The sequence below is a fragment of the Amblyomma maculatum genome, unplaced genomic scaffold, assembly GCF_055883805.1.
Source record: "Amblyomma maculatum isolate TAMU_Amacu unplaced genomic scaffold, ASM5588380v1 scaffold_15, whole genome shotgun sequence".
Classification (NCBI taxonomy): domain Eukaryota; kingdom Metazoa; phylum Arthropoda; class Arachnida; order Ixodida; family Ixodidae; genus Amblyomma; species Amblyomma maculatum.
The window spans coordinates 10,817,830-10,839,335 of record NW_028146740.1 but is presented as its reverse complement, the minus strand read 5'-3'; the positions used below and the strand labels follow the sequence as shown (position 1 = coordinate 10,839,335).

Genomic DNA, 21,506 nt, shown 5'->3' with positions numbered 1-21,506 from the left:
GAAAGAAAGGGGAGCCGTAGTGGAGGGCTACGGAGTAATTTCGACCACCTGAGGATCGACCACGTGCGCTGACATCGCACAGCACACGGACACCACTTCGTTTCGCCTCCATCGAAACGCAGCCGCCGTGGTCGGGTTCGAACCCGGGAACTCCGGCACAGAAGTCGGGCGTCTTACCACTGCACCACCCCGGCGGAGCTCGCGCTCAGATCCCTTCCTCCATATTTGCAATTGGAACGCATTCGCTTCCGCGGGAGCACTTAGTGCAAGAAAAGCTCTTGAGGCGGCGCTAGACGCGACGGGATCATCATCATCAACCGGATTATCCCAGCATCACATTCGTGTTTGTTTATTAAGGCGAAAGCCTTTAATGGCTTATACTGTCATGGACAAAGTGTGTCCCGCTTTTGTGGCGGCTGTCGCGTGGCGTTCCTTGGCGCGCGTTCAAGTGTGGGATTGCAGATGACAGGAACGCTAAAAAAGATTAGACTTCTGGGGGAAAGGCGCAGTACCTGTCACACTTTCTCCCACAAGTGCAATAGCGCTCGCTTGCGTTAAAACGGAAGCCAGCATAGTTATTAGTGACAGCAAAACAGCTGTCTGGAACTTTGGAAAAGGGAGGGTCTCGACGGAGGCAGCCAAAATTTTAGAGAAAGGAAAACTTGAAAGATTCGAATTATTTGGACCCCCTCGCACGAGTCCGTCCCCGGCAACGAGGCGGCGCACGAGCTAGCCCGAGCGCTCTACTTCCGGGCAGCCGTAGAGCCGCCTGATTGCGATGGTATGGACGAGAGGCTGCAAACTTATAAGGAAGGTCCCTGCCACCACCGGACCGAACGCTAACAAGGAGGCCGTCGCTTGGCGGCGCCTGCAAGCTGGGAATTTCCCAAGTCCCGTCTAGCTTTTCCCCACGCAAGTGAAGAAAAAGGCGGACGATAAATGCGAAACCTGCGGAGAAAGGGGTACTTTGGATCACATAATCTGGCAATGCCTTGATTCCCCTGGCGCCAAGGAAAACATAAATAGTAGAGAAGCCTGGGAACTGCTACTGCGGAGCGGGTCCCCCGCCAACCAGCAGCAAGCTATCCGCCTGGCGGCTGAAGCCGCGAAGAAACACTGTTGCTTCGCCTGTCTTTAGTCGCGGAGGCCCCGGCCTCCGTCCCATAGGCCTGCGTGCCGGTGGCGGGGAGTAGGGGGCCTCCTACATCGGTGGAAAAATAAAGTTCATAACAACAATAACAACAACAACAACAACAACAACACAAGTGTGTGTTTGAATGGTGCGCCATTGCTCCTGACACGTGGCGTTGCTTGTTGCATGTTCAAGTGTGGGATTGCAGATGGCAGGAACGCTAGACAAATGCCTAAAACGTAGCTTTTTTGGTAAAAATATTGGATTCGGCGGTCTTTAGACAAGATTATGTTGAATTGCAATGGCAGATCCTGAGCAGGTTTTTCTGCTCTGGCCAGAGCCATTCTATTCCAATAGCAGAACGGGAGCGCGAGTTGTCTGTTCCAATGGCAGATCGGGATCTCGCGTCGATCCTGGATCACACCGTGGAGCGACGATATTTGCTCTGCCGAAATCGGTAGGTTTGACCGGAAGCCAGCCTGATGTTGTAACCGCTTCCGTTTCACCTCATGACCAGCTGAGGCAGCTCCGCTTCACATCGTCGCGGTGCTTCGCAAAGTGATGGACGACATGGACGCTGCGTCTCGCTATGCGGCGCTAATTTTTCTCTATGGAAGTGACAGTTCCGACAAAGATGATGCAAGTTTGGAGCCAAGCAGTGACGTCTCATCCGAAACGGACAGTGAGTGTGAAGCTGCGGTGTATAGGAGGACATTCGACGCGATGTTTCGCCTGCCCGTCAAGAGGCCTAAGGTGGCAGGCTTCGTCGAAGACGTCGTTCGGCAGTACTACTCGGACGACAAGGTATCTTACGGCTCCAGTTGTGCTCGTATGCCAGAAAGCGCATTTTTTTTTTAAAATCCCGTTTTCACCAGTTTCGCAGCGCCGATGAAACTTGCCGCAGAACGTGGGATGCACGTGGCGAAGACAGGAAGAAAATTACGAGGGACTTTAGCGACTAAAGTAGCGAAAGGCGAAAGCCTTAGGTCTCATCTTGTCTAGCGTTCCTGCCATCCGCAATCCCACACTTGAACCCGCGCCAAAGAACGCCACGCGACAGGAGCGACGGCGTACCATCCAAACGCGCACTACTGCGCCTTTCCTCCGGAATTAGCACCGCACGGCGAGACGCAGCTTCTATGTCATTCATCGCTTAGCGAACGTGACGTGAAACGTAAGTGGGTACAACATCACGCTAGCTTCCGGCCAAACGTCGCTCCACGGAGCGATCCGGGATCGACGCGAGATCCTGATCTGCCATTGGAACAGACAACTCGCGCTCCCGTTCTGCCATTGGAATAGAATTGCTCTGGCCAGAGTAGAAAAACCTGCTCTGGATCTGCCATTGGAATTCAACAGGAGCGACGCCGCGAAAATCAGCATCTCCAGGAGATGATAACCAAGGACAAGATAACAAAGGATACCTGAGCTCGTTCCCAGACTCCGCAACGCAGCCGCTCCCAGAAGGGCCGCAAAAGCCACTCGCCTACCCGCCGACCGCAACCGCTCACAGCGTCTATTTCCGCCTATACCCACATGGTGGGGCTAATCCGACAGGAACGCGTCCAGGAGACCCAGAAGCTGGTGGAAACTCTGCGAAAGGATGTTAATGCCACTCTTACTCAGTTCCATGCAGAGCCATCTGCAGACTATGTTTGAGGAGTTCCAACGTACCACAGAGCTCTCCTCCTTCAGAGGCAGCTGATCGATCAGGCCTGGAGGGCCGCATTCGCAAATGGGTTCCCGGACCTGGGTGAACCACCCACGTAATTACTTCATATAAATAAAATTTATTCTTTTTTTTTCATGATGTAAAGCGTTGCTGGGCTACGCCATCACGTCATGGCACCAATCACCATGTTAACCGCGTCTTTGAATTTGTGGTTAATTCAGAAGAGTAGCGCTTAGAGGACACGGTCTCAAGGAACTTAGTCTACTTAAAATGACGCAGGCCTACATCACCAGTCGCATATGTTATGCCACACCTTTTCTCAATCTTAAAGAGACAGAACGTGAAAAAATCGACGTCATAATTCGAAAATGCGTCAAACGCGCACTAGGCCTCCCTGTCTCCACATCAACAGAGAAGCTGGAGAAAATGGGGATTCATAATACATGGCAAGAGTTCACTGAAGCTGTCAGAATCTCTCAACTGGAAGGCTAAGTCAGACGGAGACAGGCAGAGCCATCCTAGACTGGGTCGGACTCCAATCAGACAGAGGCCCACAGACGAAAACATCTATCCCACCCGACATAAGGGAACACATACTGGTACCACCTTTACCTCGAAACATGCACCCAGACTACAACAAAGAACGCAGAGAACACAGAGCCAAAGCCATCGCTAAAAGAATGAAACGCAAAGCAGTCGATGAAGTTGCTTATGTAGACGCATCATGCGGACGACACGGAGCAGCTGTCTCGGCAGTAGTAAATGGAGAAGGTGCACCTAAAATTGCGGCCTCAACACGCACCCGTGACATTAGTACAGCTGAACAGGTCGCAATAGCGCTCGCATGCACTGGTACACAGGCCAAAACTATAATCAGCGACAGCAAAACGGCTGTCTGGAATTTTGCAAAAGGACGGATCTCAGAGGAGGCCAAAAAGATTCTTCTCACAAATCCCATTACTAGAACCATATCCATCATATGGATGCCAGCACACGAGTCTGTCCCTGGCAACGAGGCTGCGCACCTGCTGGCCCGAGATCTCTACCACCGGGCAGCGGTAGAACAGCCCGAATGCAAGGGAATTAAAGATTGCGCTATCACATACAATGAGATCACATAATCTTACAAATTAGATCGAATAGTATACCCTCCCCCAGATCGGTCTCTCACTAACAATGAAGGAAGCATCTGGAGGCGATTACAAGCCGATAACTACATCTGCCCTGTCTGGGTTTTCTTAACACAGACCGGGGAGGAAGAATATTCTAAATGTAAAAATTGCGGACAAAAAGGCACGCTAGATCATATAATATGGCAATGCGCTGATTCCCCAGGCGCCGGCATTAACATTGATAGTAGAGAAGCCTGGGAGGTTTGGCTGGGGAGCGGAGATCCCACCGTTCATCGGCACGCGACCCGCCTGGCGGCTGAGGCCGTGAAGAGTGCTTGTAACCTCACCTGACCTCAGCCTGCGGGGCCCTCCTGACCCGCTCCCCGGCCTGCGTGCCGGGGGCGGGAGATGAGGGGCTCCTTTTCGGTGGAAATGGTTGGTTGGTTGGTTCATAGGAAGGGAAAGGCGCAGTATCTGTCACACTTGCTCTGTGGACACCTGAACCGCGCCGTAAGGGAAGGGATGAAGGTGGGAGTGAAAGTGGATAGAGAGAAAGGGGGGCCGTAGTGGAGGGCTACGGAGTAATTTCGACCACCTGGGGATCTTTAACGTGCGCTGACATCGCACAGCACACGGACGCCACTTCGTTTCGCCTCCATCGAAACGCAGCCGCCGAGGCCGGGATTCGATCCCGGGAACTCCGGCACAGTAGTCGGGCGTCTTACCACTGCACCACCCCGGCGGGGCTCGGTGGAAAAAAAAATCATAAATGAAGCAAATGTGTCAAAAGAAGTACTTAAATGAGCAAAAGACGGGGTTGAATGAATGAATGAAAACTTTATTTTCGGTGGAAATAAAGTTTTCATTCATTCATTCAACCCCGTCTTTTGCTCATTTAAGTACTTCTTTTGACACATTTGCTTCATTTATGATTTTTTTTTTTCAGATTGCAGCTGGTTGATTACCACTTTTTATACACTTTTTAACCATCTACATTCCATTGTTGCACGCATATCACGCCCTTCCCCGCTAGTTCACGTTCAAACATTTCAAATTTTCCGCCATCAGAGGGTATTCCTACGTTACAAAAAGTCGAGCACCACGTGACCCCATTTGGACGTCGACATTTTTCTGCGTGGCTATTTCGACGCCCGACTAACTTAATTGGCTATAATTACGTATCTAATTACTCTACATGCACCAAGTTTGGCACACAAGCTCATTTTTATATATTCTTTCAGATGCTAGTTTTTGTTTCGCTCTACGTCGTTCGAGTGCGACATACTGATTGCTGACATTCATTAATAAGAGACGCGGGTATTTCGAGACCGAAACTCGTTCGGCACCGGACCAGACCTCGCCACAAGCATCTATCGGTACCTCCTGTCTCTCACCGAATCGAGGGTGTCGCGCATTTTTAGCACAAGCTCGCTGGCCACGGTGTCGACGAATGTTTGCGCATGCTTGGCATCACACGCTGGTATAATCGTCACGGGGGCCAATCGCGACAGAGAGCACTGGCCGCCGGGGTTGGAAAAGGCGGTCGCCGAGATATGTCTTTCCACCCGATGCCGAACGCACAGCGCTCTCAGACATGCTATACAGGCACAAGGCACAACGCCAAGCCGGGAAGATCGTAGCGAGGGATCAGCGGCCGCTGAGCAACTGCAGTCTGGAAACTTGGCTACTCTGCATGCTTTCTACCAGGAGGAGGCCAATACCGCGCAAAGCTCAAAGAAACTAGCGCACCAAGGGGTAGATTGGGGGGTTTTTCGACATGCTCACACCATGTGGAAACTATCCGAGGACTTTTCCTCACAGTGCGGGCATTTCCCCGTGCAAGCGGGGTCAAAGTATTTTAATACTGCCGGGCACAGTAAAGTTTTGGTGTAAAGGCGAAGGAGAATGCGCTACTCCGCCTTGTTGAGGCCCTTGCAGGGCTTAGGGTAGATTGCATGGCTGGATTGATAAAATTGAATTATTTCTTTGAAAGTATAGCCGAGATTGGGTTCGGAGTCCGGATCGGTGGGAGACGAGGCTGGTGCCCGGAAAGTTAGCGCGAGGGTGGCGGAATCGGGCGTTTCGTTTCCCTCAAGGCCAGATAATCGTTCGATGCGCAGGGGCACCGAGATAATTGCTGTTTTGTAAACTTTTGCTGGCGAAGTACGATGTGTACCCCTGCTCGATATTGCTCCAGGCACCCCTCGATTCGGTCATGATGATCCACAAGTCCTGATCTACGGCGGCTAGTGCGATGGCAATCTCTTCCGCGTGTGTTATGTTGTGTGCACGGAAAGTGAGACCATTTTTACAGTGTTTTCATGAATGACTGCGGCCGTAAAAATGTTTTTGCAGGCACCATGTTCGGGTTCCGCCCACACCGGTCCGTTCTGCTTCAACTAGACCGGGAAATTCTCAACCCAATCGAATATCCCCTCAACGATAATATATATAATCAAGAGTTCGACGAAACATCGTCTGGTCAGGTGGTGACAAAAAGAAAATTATAGGGTCACTGACCAAGTCAAAGTTTAATAAAAACGAAATGACGTTTCGGAAGCCCTACGGCTTCCTTGTTCACGATCTCATTTCACAACGTCATTTCGTTTTTATTAAACTTTGACTTGGTCAGTGACCCTATAATTTTCTTTAGAACGATAATATAGTACTCGCTTTGGATTTGAAGGGGGCCTTCGAAAACGTCACCCACAAAATTATTCTAACACATCTTTCCAAACAGATTGCAGCCAAAACACATTTAACTACATTAGGCAATTTCTCACTGACCGACAATCATACATCCGGATTCAGGACACCGAACATGGCCCATACGAACTAGGCACGCGAGGGACCCCGCAAGGAGCGGTGCTCTCGCCACTTCTGTTCAATCTAGCTATGACGAAACTTCCCGCTTAGCTGGCGAGGGTCGACGGTATCCAGCACGCGCTGCATGCCGACGACATCACCATCTGGGCTAAACACGGCTTGGTAGGAGAAATGGAGGCAAACCTGCAGCAAGCGGCGGACAGTGTAGACAACTACGCCCGTCGTTGCGGCCTTCAGTGCTCACCGTCCAAATCGGAATTTGTGCACATACGCCCCTCATCAAAGTGTACCACCAAAATCGACCTCACCCTTAATAGTGGACCCATACCCGAACACGACGAGATCCGAGTACTGGGCCTCTTTATTCACAAACATCGTAGAGCTGACACAACACTGGCCAAATTGCGTAATGTGGGGGACTAGGGGGGCCGCATGGTCCGCCGGGTTTCGAACAAGCGCGGGGGACGTGCAAAGACGCCTAGCGGCTGGCGCATGCATTTGTAACCAGTCGAGTCCTATACTCAGCTCCATACCTCCACCTGCGCAAATTTGACGAGAATGCACTAGAAGTCATTCTCCGCAAACTATACAAGCGTGCCCTAGACCTCCCAACGAGCGCCTACTTGACCTGGGGTGGTGAACACCTTTAATGAACTGCGAGAGGCACACTTGATGAACCAATACATAAGACTGTCTAAAACGCTGTCTGGTCGCCGCCTCCTTGTCCGACTACACATCCACTACACAATACATTCGGAAGAGCGCATATGTACATATCCCAACAGAGTGGAGATATGCTTTGCACGTGCGCCCTCTTCCGGCCAACATGACACGAGAGGACCACAGTGGCAGACGTCTCGAGCGGGCGGGAGCCGTGGCTCGCCACTACGGACACAAACATGGAGTCTTCTGCGTGGACGCCTCCGGCCCTATCTGCGGACGTGGCCTGCGGACGCGCTTAGCGGACAGAAATCTGTGAACATAAGGAAGTAATGCTTTCGCATTAATAAAGCTGCTGGTATAGCAGTCGAGCACCCAATTACTGAGCCCCCGAGTTGTGCATATGGTTGGCTCCATGGTCCCAAAGTAAACAGTTTATCATTCGAAACTCAGGGGTCCGTGTACAAGAGTACAGCCGACGACGGGACCGCGGGCGAAGCAGGTTCAGTGTTTATGTCGGGTCTTAATGTCCTTAGCGACATTAACGTATTTCTGCCAGAGCTTTCACTCCGCAATACACTGGCGAGTTCCGCGCATAACCATCCAGCGTTCCGGAGAGCCACGAAAAGTGAGCTCTACCAAGCGATCAGCTAAAACCACGCCATTACGTTAATAACATCCTAGCACACTGATGCATAAGGTAATTATGTTCAACAGCCTCGGGAAGGAACAGCAGTTTACGTTAGGTAGCGAAGCAGTGGAACTAGTGGGCAAATATGCTTAGGAGGGTAGTAACCGCAGATCCAGACCATGAGAGGACAAGGAGAATAAGATTGGGATGGAGCGCATTCGGCAAGTACTCGCAGATTATGACTAGCAGCTTACCGGTATCGCTCAAAAGGAAAGTATACAACAGTTGCATATTACCTGTACTCACCTATGGGGCTGAAACGTGGAGGCTAACAAAATGTTGAAGATAACGCAGAAGGCTATGGAACGGAAAATGGTAGGTGTAACGTTGAGAGATAGGAAGCGTGCAGAGTGGGTCAGAGAAATACTTGAGTTAATTACACTCTAGTGGGAATCAAGAAGACATATGGGCATGGGTAGGGCATGTAGTACGAAGAGATGATAACCGATGGTCGAACAGGGTAACAATTCGGATACCAAAGGAGGAAAGCGTAGCGGGGGGCGGTAGAAAGTCAGGTGGGCGGATGACGCAAATAAATTCGCAGGAGTCAATTTGATGCAGATAGCTCAGGACCGGGTTAATTGTAGGAATTTGGAAAGGCCTTTGCCCTGCAGTGGGTAGAGTTCAGCTGATGATGATGATGACTCGATTAAAACGTGCCAATTCGGATTAACATAGACCACGCAGGGAACTTTGACGTGCCCTATAACATCGAATACCAGTGTGTTGTGCGTGTTGTGCGATGTCTGCACGCGTTAAGAGAAGCTGTCGAAATTTATCGTTAGCCATCCACCACGGCTCTTTTCTACTCTCTCCTTCACCACCTTTACTCCAGACAAACCTCAGCTATCCAAAGCGGTGCAGACATGCCCCATTTCATTTTCCGACAACATTAGCCATCACACTCACAAACCGCCTTTCTGCTGTTTAGGTAGAAAAACACTTAGTTCATTCCTCCCCTTCGCAACATCCGCACAGGGACAAAAAGTGAGAGGCCGGATCCGCCACAGCACGCGCTATGCCCCCCCCCCCCCCCCCCTACCGGGGAACGCAAATCTCGCCATCCGGCCGGAAGCGAATCCACTCGGGGCCCGCTAGGTCCCTCCGCGCATGCGCAGTGCACCAGAAGACCTTGTGTACGCCTCTTGCAGCTAAGTGTATACATGCGAGCAGAGGAAATGCAAGCGCCTCGCCGTGCCCTGTGCGCAGTGGTTCTTCAGCCAGGTGGCAAGATGGAGAAAGGGAAATCTCCCAGTTCTGTGGCAGCGAAAAGGCGGCATCGAAAAACTTGCGCCAATCAAATTGAAGGGTGGCTGTTTCTGGCCCTACGGGACTGGGACTGGTGGGTCAACGCCGCTTGCGGCGGGGGGTAGCCTGCCACCGAATTTTTATATGTTGTAGGCCGTCATTGCACCCGCCACCGCTATAGGTGGTGGACGACGGCTGTTGCGGTGCGCGTCTTTCTCTCCCTCTTTATCTTTCTTCTATCTTTCTCTCTTCTGTCCGCACGAGGCAGTGGAGGAGGGGATCTTTAACGTGCGATGTCAGCGCCCGTTAAAGATCCCCAGGTGGTCGAAATTACTCCGTAGTCCTCCACTAAGGCTCCTCTTTCTCTCTTTCTAATTTCACTCCCATCTTCCTCCCTTCCCTTACCGCGCGTTTGCGGTGTCCACAGAAAACAAGTGACACAGTTACCGCGCCTTTCCCTTCCTATAAATAAATCAGTTCAGGCTCAGCTACAGAGCCAGTAGCAGGCCCGTGCATTTTCTTTTCCTTTTTCCTACAGCCACAACAACAACAACAACAACAACAACAACAACAACAACAACAACAACAACAACAACCAATCAAATTGACTGTTCCTGTGTCAAAGTAGATGGAGGTGGCTTCTAGGGCTCACGGCATATAAAGACGTCTTCGCTAAAGGTTTTGCTTCTAAGCCAGCCATGTGGTGGCGCTCAACCTTCGTGGGCATCATGCAAAAAACGACTGGAAGATTGGTGGCTTAAAAGCAGAGAAGTGACATAATGTTAGTAATGTAGGAACAAAATTTAATAAATAGAATGGTGATTTAGTTAACCATTCTAAATCAGTAATTAAGATATAGGGAGAAAAATGAGCATGATAGCTACTGCTACCACCTCGTTTTAAAGGGGACGCTCCTATATTCCATTCCATTCCATCATTTCTCGTATAAGAGGGCAGAATAAAAGATCCTTAGATTCATGGCACATGGTACCATGGCACCGTGTACAAAGGATCACACCCTAAATAACGCGCATGCGCAACGGCACCTTCCGGTTTAAGAATTGTAATTCTTTCGATGATAAAGATAAGGATGGCTTGCTTACGCACGACTGTCGTTCCATGTAAATGAGAAAGGCTTTCAGTATTTCACGCTCCTTATATCGGAGCACAATTATCCTCATAACGTTCACAATGTGCTGCGAAGTGTCCCAAGCCTGATGGTGCCTTGACAGGCAGCCTGTGCTCCATTAGCGAACATTTGATACAGCAATTCCCGCATGACAAGGGAATTAATTCTGTAGACCACATTGGTCTTGCAAGCCACATACAGCATTTGATCTTTTAGTGGGCAATGGTGTTTTTCTTTTTTTCATCTTTGAGGCAACATTAACAGCCTTGCACAGTTTGCCCAGTTTATCTGGTGCAGTGAGCACAACTCGGACCTTGACTTTCTGCGCCACCTTCTTTAGGCGGTGAGTCAGCTGGTGAATATAGGGCAGTGCCACGCATCTAGCCCGCTCATGAGCTTGTATATATAGATCGGATATCGTTGCCTGTTTCCCAGTTTTTATCGCTTTTAACAGGCCTTCAGCCACGGATGTCACGAGCTCCCTGGGGAAACCGACCTTCGTCATGCGATCTGCCTTCAGGTGCAGACTTTCAATCACCTTGTGTGAGCAGGACTTGTCTAGGACGGCATGAAGGCATGTCTTGGCGATATTTCTTTTTGCTAATTTAGAATGCGCCGAATTAAAATTCAAAATTTCTTTATTCTGACCTTGGCTGGTACATACATATAGCAAACGCTTGCGTCCCTCTGAAAAAGCCGAACGTCATTGACCTAGCTGTTCACCCAAAAGCAGTTGAATCTCGATCCTTGCTGTTAATGACCCGTTCACAGTCACCATCATCATCATCAGCCGCACTATGACATCTGCAGGGCGAAGGCCTTTTCCATGCTCCTCCACTTAACCCTTTCCTGTGCTAGCTGCATCACTAGACTCCTAGGACTCATCCGCCCACCTTTCTGCCGCCCCCTGCTACGCATTACTACACTTGGAACCCAATTTGTTACCCTAAGCGACCATCGGTTGTCCTTTCTACGCACTACATGCCCTGCCCATGCAGATTTCTTCTTGATTTCCACTAGAATGTCATTAACTCGAGTTATTTCTCTAACCCAATCTGCGCGCTTATCTCTTAACGTTACATCTACCATTTTTCGTTCCATAGCCCTCTGCGTTGTCCTCAACTTAAGTAGAACCCTTTTCATTAGCCTCCATGTTTCAGCACCACCATAGCTGAATACAGGTAAGATGCAACTGTTGTATACTTTCCTCTTGAGCGATACCGGTGAGCTGCTAGTCATAATCTGTGAGTACTTACCAAATGCGCTCCATCCCAATCTTATTCTCCTTGTTATTTCCATTTCATGGTCCGGATCTTCGGTTACTACCTTAACTAGACATATTTTCCTACCACTTCCAGTGTTTCGTCATCTGTTGTGAACAACTGTTCCTTCCGGAGTCTGGTGAACATTACATTAGTCTTCTGCACACTTATTTGCAAGCCTACTTTTCTCCTATTCCTGTCCAAGTCATCAATTATTCTTTGCAGTTCATCCCCTGCGTTACTTAGTAAGGCGTCATCAGCGAATCGCAGATTACTGAGGCATTCTCCGTCGACCCTTATCCCTAACTGCTCCCATTCCAAATCTCCTCCAAGCAAGCTGTGAATAGTACTGCAGAGATCGTGTCTCTCTGTGGGAATTTTGTTACTTTTCTTATGCAGAACGATGGTTGCTGTGCAGCCACTTTAGATATATTCCAGTATTTTCACATACGGCTCATCTACACGCTGATTTCGCAATGTCTGCATGACTACCGAGGTCGAATTTTGATAACGAGATGTGCGCATCGGTAGCCCCCGTGCTTATGTGAATTGTTCTTATAGCTAGTTTGGACAGACGCACTGAAGCGTGCGTTGACAGCGATAAGAATTTAAAGATGTTTAGATATGTTGACGACTTTTTGGTAGTTGCACAAACTACTCAGGATAACGAAAAGAATGTTCCAGTCGAACGAACATAGGAAATGTTTATGTCCTGTGCGCATTTTCTTAGTTTCACCCATGGGCTTGCTAAAGATGGTAGCCTACAGTTCCTGGACGTTCGGCCTTCTCTAAGTGACGCAAGCGTTTGCTATATGTACCAGCCAAGGTCAGAAAAACAAATTTTGAATTTTAATTCGGCTCATTCTAAATTAGCAAAAAGAGGTATCGCCAAGAACTGCCTCCATGCCGTCCTAGAGAAGTCCTGCTCACACAAGGTGATTGAAAGTCTGCACCTGCAGGCATATCTTTCCCCAGGGAGCTCGTGACATCCGTTGCAAAGGGCCTGTTAAAAACGATAAAAGCTGGGAAACAGGCAACGATATCCGAGCTATCTATACAAGCTCATGAGCGGGCGGGCTAGATGTGTGTCCCTGCTGTATGTTCACGAGCTGACACAGGCCTAGAGAAGGTGGCGCAGAAAGGCTAAGTCCGAGTTGTGCTTATTGCACCTGGTAAGCTAGGCAAACTCTGCAAGGCTGTTAATGTTGCCTCAAAAAAGAAAAAAAAAACGTCACTGCCCAATAAAACATCAAATGCCGTATGTGGCTTGCAAAACCACTGTGGTCTACAGCATTCCCTTCTCATGCGGGCATTGTTACATCGGCTAAACTGGCCGATGTATGAATATTTGGCTAATGGAGCACAGGCTGGCTGTCAATTAAGGCACTATAAGGCTCGGGACACATTGCAAACGTTATGAGGATAATTGTGCTCCGATATACATTCAGAGGTCATTTTTTCAAGTTATGACCAGAAGGAGCGTGAAATGCTGGAAGCTTTTATCATTTACATGGAACGACAGTCATGTGTAAGCAAGCCATCCTTATCTCTATCATCCAAAGAACTACAATTCTCGAACCGGAAGGTGCCGTTGCACATACGCTTTATCTAGGTGTGATCGTTTGTGCTTGCTTTGCCTATGAAAGTGTCTGTCTGGAATAAAACCAAGTTGATATCTAGCATTCCTGGCTGTTGTTGTTGTTGCGACTGAAGGAAGAAGGAAAAGAAAATGCATGGGCCTGCTACTGGCTCTGTTGCTGAGCCACCTCCGCTGACTAGTGCGGACAGGCGAGAAAATAGAGAAGAGAGAAAAAGAAGTGGGAGAGAAAGACGCGCGTCGCAACAGCCGTCGTCCACCACCGAAACGGTAGCGGGTGCAATGACAGATAAAAATCTGGTGGCAGGCTAACAGTCGTCGCAAGCGGCGCAACCTGTGGTTGTGCGTCTCTCCTTTATCCATTGCCTTTAGCACTAGCTACCGTAGCCTTGTATACATGAGCCCGACGCAAGCGGGTCGGGTAGGGGGGAGCCGGTTGTCGAGCTGAGCCAGCCCGACCCGTCCGGGTTTACATGAGCTCGTTTCTATCGGGCATAGGGTGCCTCGATACCAGCGACGCCGTACAGGGTGGTGACACCCTTTGGCATGCCTCGTGCCGCCGCGCTCGCCATCTTGGGGCAAGTCGCTTCGGGCCGTTGCTGCGGAGTGTCCGAAGCGGTTGTGCTGTGCGCTGGGTGCTGGGCGATTGAACTGTGTTCAGTCGCGAAAACTAGCATGCCAGGCTGTTGTGTTCCATTGTGTGCTGGCTCAGCAAACAAGAAAAAAAAAAAAAAAAGGAGCCAGATGTTTTGGTTCTTCATGGGATAATAGACGGAGAAATGTATGGGACGCGAAAGTGAAGCGTGAAGACTGCGAAGTAAGCCACAATACCTGTGCTTCTTTTATGCATTCATAATTTTTTTGACCGAATAGGTGCATTTCAATCGTGTAAAAAGGTCTAGCGCAGACACAGACCACTAGAAAGATGACAAACACACACAAGCGCTTGCGTATGTGCGCGTGTCGTCTTTCTTGCGGTCTGTATCTGTTTATACGAAAGCGTTTTAAAAGATATTTTTGTACTCGTCTAACGCAGTTACGCGCTTCTGTTTGGAATGACATTATCTCACGCCGCTTCACCCATCTGCTTGTGATCACGAGCTTTGTGCGGTTTTTGGCTTCCCCATCTAGTATTATGCGCAAAACAGATTTTGGTCTGCCTTCTTCATCGTTGAAGCAGGTCGAAGCATCGCATTGCCTGGCATCGCGAGTAGCGCGCTGTGTTTTTAAGTGTAAATTTTGAATTTTCAGCCTACGTGAGGGCTTATAAACTAAATATATGGACAATTGCGTCTGCTTATGTTGTAGTCACTCGGGGAAATTTAGTGTAACTTTCAGTGAGTGACACTCGACTTTAGTATCATACGCGTAGTGTCACACAATAATATCTTTTGTTGAGGATCTGCCTTTCTGTGTTCATAGCCGCACCAAGAACATGTGGAGAAGGTCGAGCCTGGTATTTGTCAAAGGAATGCACCATTGTGCCCTTTCGATCGCTCCCCTTTACACTCGATCTTGAAAGCTGGTGGCAACCGCCGAGGCTTCAGATTCACACAGATTACATTTCCTCTGTTCTTCTCGGGAAATAATACATTGGAGAGCGACGGATGGCATGTCATCTCGCGACAGAGTAGGAAGTGAGACGCAGTTTGTAACAATTATTTTGGTCGAAAAAAAAAAAGAAAAAAAAAACACCCCGTGAGTTGGCCGCGCTGGAATTTGGCAAGTGGGCTTATCGTTAGTACAATATTTCGCGAAATCGAGATAACAGGTCCCCTGAAGCCGTTCTTTTTTAATTATACACAGGAGCAGTTTTACACGAGGTTTTTGAGATTCGCAATAACATAAAAACTTGGGTTCTCACGAAAATTAGGTCGTTTTAAGCATATGATTGGCAGCTCGACAAGTCTCAAAGAAACTGCTCTCGTGAGCTGGAAGGTGTAGCGGCATCATCTTGTGAAAGCGGTCGTGAGGAAGCAAGGTTCTTGCGCAGTACAACAGTTCATCCCGAATGCAGCTTTTCCTTCCCTGTATTATTATTACGCATTGCGAGGCGATATTCACACCCTGTTGTCACCGCAAGTACTCGTCGGAGGTTAAGCCAAATTTAGGTGAAGCTAAATTTGACCGCATGACACTCGAATTAGTGCAGTCGCTGGTTTGGCATCCATGGAAAAATTTTGCGATCGTACATGTAAATATCGCATTGCTTCCATAATGTTTTTATTATTTCATTCATTTGCGTGCACACTACAAAATACGCAAAATGACTGTTTCGTCGCCTATCTCATTTCAGCGCCGGTTCGAGGGCAAACACAGTGTATGGACGGTGGCTCCTCAAGTCAACAGCTGTCCCGACATTGTTTGATTGCGTGTAAAAATTTTTGCGCGGGATACCCAAAGCTTATGAACAGACTGTTAGAGCGGTTTGGGACGATGCGCTTGCGCATTTACTTCAGTTGGCTAAGTCAGACAGAAAAATCGAATGATGGGTACGGCAGCAAAACTGTAGCTGGCGCCTAGATGTCACCTAGGCGTGCATCTAAAATCAGCTTCAAAGTCTTAATGAGAATTGTTTTGGAATAAAATGCCGTGTGCATCAGCATGCGACACGTGTCAAAGGTTGATTTACGCATCGTTTTTTGCTATGTCTTTTCTACGGTTTACGGTGGGCCATTGCGATACAAATTATTTTCGATATACGGCTCCCTGAAACGTACACATGGTTGTTGATCTATAGCAATAGACGCAATTGAATGTTATGCACCTCATAAACTCATTCATGTCCGGCAGTGCAAAATGCATTGCTTTGTAAAACAGCCAGTCGTCAAAATAACCGCATTTGAACATCCGTGACGGCGAAAGAGTAAATGCTTACCATCTGCAATTTGATAATTTCCTCTTAGAACTACACATGCTAGCAAGCAGTAGTTGCTTTCACATTTTTTTTTTCGAGCAAAAAAGCGCCCAGGATTGCGAGTATGTGTGTAAAAACGGTACGCAGTTGAGCTTGCTAGCGCAAGCGCGTGCTGAACAAGAAATCGGACCGACGCTCCATAGCCCGCCGTATCTGAGCTTGCCCCAACATGGCGCCGTCGAAGGCAGTGTCTCCACCCTGTACGGCGGCGCGCTACATCGAGGCACCCTAATCGGGCAAAGATCGCTGCTACACCGTGCGTCGAGCAAGAGAACCAGGCGCAGGCAGGAGAGGAGGAAAAGGAGGAATGCTCAGACGAACAGCTCACGGTCCCGTCCCCGACCAGCAAGGAGGCAAGAGAGGAGGTGCCTGCCCGACTTGTATACATGAGCCCGACGCAAGCGGGTCGGGTAGGGGGGAGCCGGTTGTCGAGCTAAGCCAGCCCGACCCGTCCGGGTTTACATGAGCTCGTTTCTATCGGGCAAAGATCGCTGCTACACCGTGCGTCGAGCAAGAGAACCAGGCGCAGGCAGGAGAGGAGAAAAAGGAGGAATGCTCAGACGAACAGCTCACGGTCCCGTCCCCGACCAGCAAGGAGGCAAGAGAGGAGGTGCCTGCCCGACGCGTCAGAGTATACATGCCCCTCGCCCATCGGGTAGGGTCGAGCCAACCCACCCCCTGCAGTCGGGCTGGCGGGACCCGACCCGACGGTCCTTTAGCTCGACCCCCTAGCGTATACATGAGCCCGATAGCCGGTTTTTAGCCCGACAGGCCTCCCCGACCCGACTTTGTCGGTCTCATGTAAACCCCCTGAGAGTATACATGCCCCTCGCCCATCGGGTAGGGTCGAGCCAACCCACCCCCTGCAGTCGGGCTGGCGGGACCCGACCCGCCGGTCCTTTAGCTCGACCCCCTAGCGTATACACGAGCCCGATAGCCGGTTTTTAGCCCGACAGGCCTCCCCGACCCGACTTTGTCGGTCTCATGTAAACCCCCTGCATGTGCCTTTAATCTAAAAATCACACTAGCTCAGTTGTCTGCTTTAAATAAAGAGTCTCGCCCTGAGGAGATTAGAAACACTGGCAATGCATTACGAGCCACGTGGTATGGCTCAGAAGCGAGCCTGCTGGGCTCTAAACCTTTGACAAAGTCCGTACATTTAATAATGAAAACTTTGACTGTTTACCCAGTGTGAGTCATCGGACTTTGTCATAATCGCCCGTGAATTCCCTCTATTACGATCATCCCGTGACGAAGAACGAATGCGGAGGTTTGATATACACGTTTTTGTGTCACAATGAGTAGGGAAACATCGGCTGATCGATGGGATCCCTGCAGACAGAATTTATCGCAACATGCATAGATATAAACAACAGGAACTCTACACGGTGCGCAGACGCGCGTACAACGTCAATGTGTAGTACATAACCGCAGCTGTTCATGCTGCGATGATTTCGAAGCCCGTTTAAGCATTCGGGCGCGATCAGCATCTGAGCTAGCGTGTCTGCGGCTGTCAATAGCACGAATAGGCTCACAATTATATGCACGCTCCAGATGTCACGTGATGAACGCGTCCACTCGAAAAGCTCCTTCCACGGCTCCCACAACGCTGTATGCAAGCCCGGACTAACTGCACCTTCTCTACCCCGTAATAATTGAGCAGGTAGTAGGCAATACCACCTTACCGTCCCGCAACCGCAACACTACAAAACCCAAGCCGCTATCGTAGATACCTACCAGGCTGCGAATCGCATTTCTTGTCTCCGCAGGAACTCTTGGAAGGGGCCGGAAGGCGTCAACTTAGCACAGCCATCCTCGAGTCAGAGGCAAAAACGGATCTTCCATGGCTGCGGAGGAGAAAAAGACAAAGGATACGACAGCAAAGGCTGGATATCGAGGCCCGGCGATTTTTTCATTTCTCGAAAATAAGCTCTGGGTCCGGCAGCGGAACCGGAACTGCCGTTCCGCCTCGCACCACCGGAACCCTGCACGACGCCGGAAATCGACGAGCGAAGAAAACGAAACCGGATGCGGAGCGGCAGCCGCTATAGCTGCTGCAGCGCCGGATCTTCCACTGCCTTCTAACGCGGCAACAACGAAAACGAAGCAAATAAAAAAGTGGGAGAACAGCAAAATAAAACAAAGAAAAACAAAAAAAAAAAGAAAATCTACTGAGCGCTGGAAGTCCATTCAGGCAGAATCTCTCAAAAACTCTACAGGTTCCCACCAGGATCCGGCAAAAAAGCCGATTGCGCCAGAAGAAAAGGGCATGTAGGAAACGAACCACTCTGCGAGCGGAGGCATGCACGCCACGACGCAATCGAAAAATTTCATATCGCGGGACCAGACAGGAATTAAATGCGTCTACCTACTAAGTATTGCCAAGTTGGAAACGAAGCGACTGCCACGACGCAAGCAAGATATTTCCTATCGCGGGACCACACAGGGATTCAATGCTTCCATTACAAGCATTGCCGCGTTGACACGAAAAGTGCGCACGCAGTCGAGGTGATGAACACTCGCTTGTATGTCGCCGATATAAAAGCTCGCATGCGTCATATGTACGAAACAAAAGATGCAAGAAAATGCAGCTGCAACCTGAACTGCAGAACAGCAGTGACAGCAGTGAGGCCAGATGAGGAGTTAAAATCAAACTGTTTATTAAAACTTAAAAAGAGATTCGGTTGATCTGGAGAGGGTCGCCTGGCTGGATGTGGTGCGCCTTCGTGCGCATCTGCGCTTCGTCTCGTCTCGGCTCCGAATGCCTTCTCCCGAGGCGTCGAGTTCTCGCGTTTCTTCTCCGAAGTTCGAGGGGAGACATAACTCAGGCGGGGGGCGCGGGCCGCGAAGTCTGCGCGGTCGTAACGCAGGTGTGAATAGATAACAGACCGGCCGAGCGAACGTGCTCTTCGCGGTATTCGCGCGGTCATAACGGAGGTGTGGATAGATGAACAGACCGACCGAGCGAATATGCTCTTCGCTGGGTTCTGCGTGGCGTAAGCACGCCCTCTCGGGTCGCCGCGGTTACGGGAGAGTTGGGTCGTCTCGAGCGTGGTCTCAAGTGATGAACTGTGTGCTGTTGCCGAGACAGCTGCTGAGACGACAGGGCTGCTCGCCTAACCACGAGCGCGAGCTCATCAGCGCAATCACAAAGTCTATCACTGCGATCGAATCATCCACGTGGAGAAAGGCAAGCATAGCTGCCCCAGCGCTGGCGGAGCACCTGTTCAAAAATTCAAACTGTCCGCATCGCGAAGCGGGCCGACGCGTTCAACAAACGAAGGCCGCACGTGTAGGATACCGTGCCGCGCTCCTCCTTCTCTCCCGTCCGAGCGCACGAGGGAGGAGGAAGCTCTGCGCTCAGGCCCGCGATCAATGCAATCTAGTCCGGGGCCAGCTCACTGGGCCGATCCGCGGTCACGCTTCCGGCACGCGGCAGTGGCAGCCGGGCCAGAAGCAACTTCCGGCGCGGAAGGGGCCGCTATTTCCTTCTCTCCATCACTAGGGGGCGAGGAACTGATAGACGCTTCCTCGTCGGCGAACTTGACTTCCCGCCGGCCCACTATCGCCGACGGCCGCGAGTGGGTCACACCGGGCAAAGTGGGAACGCGGCAGTGCCAACTCCACGGTGGAAGAATCTTCCACCGTGGCCAACTCCCACTGAGGTGGCGCATTCTGTGCCGCTGGGATAACCGACAGGTATGCACAGGAAAGAGCGGACAAGCACTCACGGATTCTTGCGCGACTGCTTTCATCATGATCATCAGCCTGGCTATACGCATTGCAGGGCGAAGGCCTCTCCCATCTTCCTCTAATTAACCCGGTCCTGTGCTAGCTGCATACACTTGACCCCTGCGATCTTGACCTCACCCGCCCGCCTAACGCCACCTGCTACGCTTTCCTTCCCTTAGGATCCAGTTTGTTACCCTAAGCAACCATTGGTTGTCCTCTCTTCGCACTACATGTCCTGCCCATGTCAATTTCTTCTTGATCTCCAATAGAATGCCAGTAACTTGAGTTATTTCTCTGACTCACTCTGCACGCTTCCTATCTTCTTAATGTTACCCCTACCATTTTTCGTTCCATAGCCCTCCGCGTTGTCCTCAACTTAATTGCTTTATCGCGCCTGCTTTACTGTGATACAAATATTTGTGCAGCGCTTGCTACTCGGAGAACACCTTCGCTGTACTGCACAGGGGAGAGAAAGAAAAAATGAGGCAATGCATGGTCACGGGAGAGGAGCGAATCGGTTCAACGGACGTCCCCGCAGAAAGAGAGCACGCTTAGCCTTACTGATTCTTAAATTCAAAGGCGCGATATGCGAGGACCAGTGTAGACATGCGCCACCATGAATCACATGGGTACTCTTGCCGTCTGCTTGGTTTATACATTGCTCAACCATTACGCTCCGTTCCACACAAATGTTTTACGCGACCTTGCCTTTTTCTTTCTTTTTTCTTGCATAAAATGTGTCCATGAACCTCCACTCCCCCTTTTGTAATGCCCTCCTCACCACTCGTAAATGTCAATCAATCAATAATGATGATGATGATGACGAAAGGTAAGATTCGCCAAAGCGACATGGTCTGAGCAGTACGACGCACAAATGGCGGTAGTCCCCTCGACAAGGCACTCGAAGAGACCGTTGCGGTCGAGTGGTGCGATAGCGTAATTCCGTTCGCTCAACGGTATTAGCCCCGAGAGCGAACACTGGCGCCGCTGCGATCGCCGCAGTCTGACGTCACGGCAAGGACTCCACCAGCCGGGCTGCTGCTAGCCTCCCGGACGATGCCGGCTCCTTTCGTTCGTTTTCGCTCGTGAATAATCATGGTGACTTATTGCTCAGTGCGCAGTGAAAATCACGGAAGAAAGCCGGTGTAAGCTTCCACTTTACCCAAAGTTGTTCAAAATGAAGGAGGTTAGATTGATAAAGGCAACCGTCAGCATTGCCACTAGTGTGCAGTAAGCACTTCAAAAAGGAAGACTTTGTGTAGCCGGTGAGCCGTACGTGTAGCGACGCTTTTACGGGCTGTTTGTCAACTAGTCTTTTTTTTTTTTTAATTATCAGTGTACACGAACAAAACTATTGCCAGACGCTGTTCCATCCGTCAACCTTCCCGTGCGTCCTAGCGATGCAAGGCGATCGCCCCCGGGATCGACGAAGCGACGGCGTAAGTAAATCAGCCATTGCTCAAACTTTCGTTTCCTCGATCTTTGTGTCAGTGAGTGCTCAGACATTTTGCTCAGTAGCGGAATGTCC

At 50.1% G+C, this 21,506-nt stretch overlaps 1 protein-coding gene across 6 annotated transcripts in view; it reads right to left on the bottom strand.

Annotated features, from left to right (window-relative positions):
• The window catches only part of aop (ETS variant transcription factor anterior open), a 219,031-nt gene that overhangs the window by 135,911 nt on the left and 61,614 nt on the right, over window positions 1–21,506 (bottom strand). For 2 of the 6 annotated variants that reach the window (XM_084586220.1, XM_084586222.1), the window contains exons 2-3: window positions 2,807–2,881; window positions 2,557–2,725 (exon numbers count right to left, since the gene is read on the bottom strand). The exons of 3 other annotated variants lie outside the window; for them this stretch is intronic. The gene's annotated coding sequence lies outside the window, so the exon portion shown is untranslated. Of the gene's footprint in view, window positions 1–2,556; window positions 2,726–2,806; window positions 2,882–17,983; window positions 18,094–21,506 lie in introns of those variants that run through there. One more of the 6 variants, XM_084586223.1, reaches the window with a different exon arrangement.